Source organism: Saccostrea cucullata, unplaced genomic scaffold (genome assembly GCF_032062105.1).
Source record: "Saccostrea cucullata isolate Sc308-1 unplaced genomic scaffold, CSIRO_AGI_Scuc_v1 ctg9889, whole genome shotgun sequence".
NCBI lineage: Eukaryota > Metazoa > Mollusca > Bivalvia > Ostreida > Ostreidae > Saccostrea > Saccostrea cuccullata.
The window spans coordinates 1-4525 of NW_026925042.1; the positions used below are offsets into that span (position 1 = coordinate 1).

The 4525-nt window shown below is 33.1% G+C and overlaps 1 pseudogene; it reads left to right on the plus strand.

Annotated features, from left to right (window-relative positions):
- Positions 1-43: 43 nt before the first annotated feature.
- On the plus strand, positions 44-854 carry LOC134267881 (uncharacterized; annotated as a pseudogene).
- The last annotated feature ends 3671 nt before the right edge of the window (positions 855-4525 follow it).

The following is a 4525-nucleotide window of genomic DNA, read 5'->3' on the forward strand; positions in this document are numbered from 1 at the left end:
AATAAAGCTATTTAGCTTTATAAAGCTACATAGCTTAATAAAGACATTGTGCTGGACCTGATTACTAGGGCAATGTTAAACATGGACACAGAGTGTTGACAAGTTCAAGGAAATGATGGGTATAAATGATATAATTGGGTGCATTTATAACCTTCAGCAAGATAAGCTGAATCAATTAGAACAAGAGTCCAGTGTGGACCTTGACGTCAATAATAATGAGCATGAAGGCTCAAGTCTACATGAGAGAAATGAGTGATTTTTTCACGGATGACAAAGAATCTGACAAACAAGGTCATGATGAGGAATTTAATAATGACTGGGACATTCCAGATTGGTTTACAACAGATAAAAAAGAGAAAAACGTTGATGATAAATTGTCAAACATGGTTAACACACTCTGTATTAAAGAGGGCGAAACGGAGAAAATGATAGATAGTAACCCAAGACCGGCTAATTGTACTTATTTGTCAACACACACACACACAACACACACACACACACACACATATGGAACATTATGTCCAAATTTGCTCAAAGTAAAGACTCAGGCTTTGAAGCTGTACAAACAACAATTGCAACAGGTATTATCCCGTTACTTAAAATAGCTGAAATGTCAAAAACAGATGAGAAAATGAAGAAAGTTAGAAATCTGATTAAACAGTCAATTATTCTGCTGTGTAATTCAGTGTATCAGTTGTCTCAGAAAAGAAGATTTCTTTCGAGAAAGGTCTTGCCAAACAGGTTCTCGGATATATGCAATGCCTCACAACCTGTAACGGAGTTGTTATTTGGATCATATCCAAACGAAAATTAAAGAGTTTTCAGATTTTGATAAGTACAAAAGGGTTGAATGACATGGAGTCATTATCTACAAAATATACATTAGAACAGGATTTTGGTAAGTACAAAAGGGTTGAATGACATGGAGTCATTATCCACAAAATATACATTAGAACAGGATTTTGGTAAGTACAAAAGGGTTGAATGACATGGAGTCATTATCCACAAAATATACATTAGAACAGGATTTTGGTAAGTACAAAAGGGTTGAATGACATGGAGTCATTATCCACAAAATATACATTAGAACAGGATTTTGGTAAGTACAAAAGGGTTGTATGACATGGAGTCATTATCTACAAAATATACATTAGAACAGGATTTTGGTAAGTACAAAAGGGTTGAATGACATGGAGTCATTATCTACAAAATATACATTAGAACAGGATTTTGGTAAGTACAAAAGGGTTGAATGACATGGAGTCATTATCTACAAAATATACATTAGAACAAATAGAGAGAAATGCTTACTCTTGGCATTCATCCTGGCTGGTTTTCTGGACATCAACAGATTTTCTCTTCTTGGATTGCGTTTGCCTACTTAATGAACCAAAGTTGCAAAAAATGAATAAGCATGAAAGATTTTTAAGATGTGACATGAAAGATGTTTCCCCATGTATATGTAATTATTGAACATTATAATTGAATAATACAAATATTCTTACTTATTTATAGGCGGCTCCTGTTCACATTTCTTTACATAGTTTTCAGAGTATTCCCTTTTACATCTGTAAAAATAAATTGAAGCTGAAGATGTGAATAGGCATGGTAGATAATTACCTCTGACATTCTGAAACTCCTCTGGGATCTTTTCTCCGTCTTTAAATTTGATAAGCAAAGAGATTTTTTAATCGTTGATTTTGACGAAAGAAAAATTCCAAAAAACAATATTGAGAACACTAGCGCTGCCCAACTCCTCTCTTTTCTTTGCCTTTAAGGCAACCATTTTCCTATATGTTATTTGTGCTGGCTGTTAAGTTAAGATGAACTTTATACGAGATTTTATGAGTTTGTTCTTCTGCAATAAGGGCAATATAGAAAATCCTGGTTGAAGCAGATTGGAACTTTAATAATACATATAGAAGATGCATCTTAACTGCAGGGTGGAAAAAAATTATTAAATAAAAGCATAATTTCACAGAACACTAAATTTAGAAATCAATAATTGTTTTTAAAATACAACAGAAGCCTTCTCATTTTTAGCTCACAAGTGAGCTTTTCTGATCAAAATTTGTTCGTTCTCTGTTGTTGTCGTCGTCCGTGTCGTCGTTAACGTTTCGCTTCCTAAGAGCTACTAGGCCAATTTCAACCACACTTGCCACAAGGTATCCTTGGGTGAAGGCAAGTTTGTTCAAATGAAGGACCACGCCCTTTTCCAAGGGGAGATAATTATGAATTAGGGATAAATTAATGGTATCATTTAAAAGTCTTCTTCTTTAAAACCACAGGGTCAGGAAAGATGACATTCTCGAGGAAGCATCCTCATGTTGTGTAGATTTGCGTTTGTTCAAATTATGACCCTTGGTTGCAGGGTGGGTCAGCAATGGGGGATCAAAATTTAGCAAAGAAACACATCTAGGTAAAATCTTTAAAGATCTTCTCAAGAACCACTGGGCCAGGAGAAAAGACACTCTTTTAGTAACATCCTCTGGTAGTGAAGATTCAAGTTTGTTCAAAGTAAGACCCCCGGGGGAAAAGTAAGGCTACAATTGGTGTCAAAGTTAAACATAAGAATTCATTGGAAAATCTTGTAAATTAAATCGAAAGCAGTGGGTTTGTTTCTCTAGACTAATGTTTTTTTATGTTAGACGTTCCGATGAGCAAGACTGTTTGAAGGTCAACAGCACGAGCCGAACAAACATCCAAAAGAATTTTTTTGTGCTGTTACCTGTGTAATTGTAGTGGATTTTTGAAATTTCCCAATGAGTAATTCTACCTTGCTTTGCGTTTCGTGTATATTTGCGGATATTCTGTCTTGACCATGTTATTGAGTACTTCTTCTATCCTTAAAATAGCTTCTTGTCTGTGTAGTGGACGGAGAGTTGTCTTTCCTATGTTTACTGATATTGTTTGGAGTTATTGTTCTTAAGTGCAACTCTCTTGTGTCTTGGAATCTCTGCCTGTGTTAACCCAATGTGGAGCGGTCCCACCGCATTGGTGTTTTCAGAATACCACTGCTACTTTGTTCAATCTATGTCTTCGCAAAATGTAAGTTGTTTATATTTCATATGTTCATAAATAAATGTTGCAATAGCATTTTCAGCACGCATGATTATTTATCTTGTAAAATAGTTTGCGTTACTACTTTTTAAAGACCGCGATGTTTTCTCGTATTTACATGTTTGAAGTTTTACTTGCTTAGTTGAAAGGTATTTTTCTGTGATTTAAGGTTATTTCTTATAATAACTGATTTATTTAGGCGTACTATAAATTTCCATTATGCGTATTATATTTATATTTAAGGTTTTAAATCCCTAATAGGAAGACATTCAATGAAATTGAAAACATTGAAGATATTTAGGCATTCAATACTCGGTTTATTTAGACATAATACCCATTTATTACTATCAGTATGTTTAGTGGGATGTGTCCTAATTCATGACCTTGAATTTGGGCAAGAGTTTTCTCCTTTTTTTAATTAATAAAAAATCAATTTAAAAAAATATAGCTGGTAAAAAAAATTATTTTTAATTAACATTCAATTTTTAATAATTTAATTTAATGCATCTTTCCACCACAGGATTTATTGATATTCAAATTATTTGAATTTTTATTTTGAAAAAACGCTTTTCCCCATAGACTTCAAAGCAATCTTTGTTAACAAACTACCCCTTAATTAATGAACTTTTTGAAAATTTCTCGCGGGCCATCCTTTTCCACTATAAAATGCTTTAATATAATATCAGAGTATTGTGTACTTGACGGACATTTAAAGGTAGAGAATTTGGTCCCATTAGGGATACAGATACACAACATCCGGGGGCCAAATTTGAATTTGGAGACATACAAATTTATCACTGGGCACCGAGAGGTAAATCAACATCAGTCATTAAAATTACCAAGAAGAAACGAAGTGGAACAGATTACAGTACAACCAACTTACTACTGTCTTAATCTAACCATGGAGGTGTGCCGCCTCTTATACTGAGCTCTTATGATCATATCTGAGTGATACACACATATACAACAACATATGCACCTATATCACTTTTGGCAAATTCTATCAATATATCATAATGCACTTTTTATGGCCACTAAAATAACACTGGTATAAAGACTGAGTACAAATATCTAGTAGTCCACTTATGTCACTATGCATCAACAAAAAAAAAAACAACTGAGAAATACAATCAAATTGGTCTAAGAGAGATAAGTAATCATGTTATTAAAAAAAATCAATCAAATTACAGTTCAGTTAAATGTAATCGAATGTAAAAATCCCTTTAAAAATTGACATGATCAATCAAAAGTCAATTTATACAGATAATGAACTTACAAAGCAGTGCAAACTAATGGATTTAGTCATATTTAAATCAAACAATAAGAACATAATTATGTGGAAATAACATGTAGTACATATGATGTTAAGTACATTATTCCACTGATAACATGTATTCACTATTAGATTTGCAACGACAGTTGATACATATTATAACAAGTTCATCAATGGTAAAAGAAATTTCAA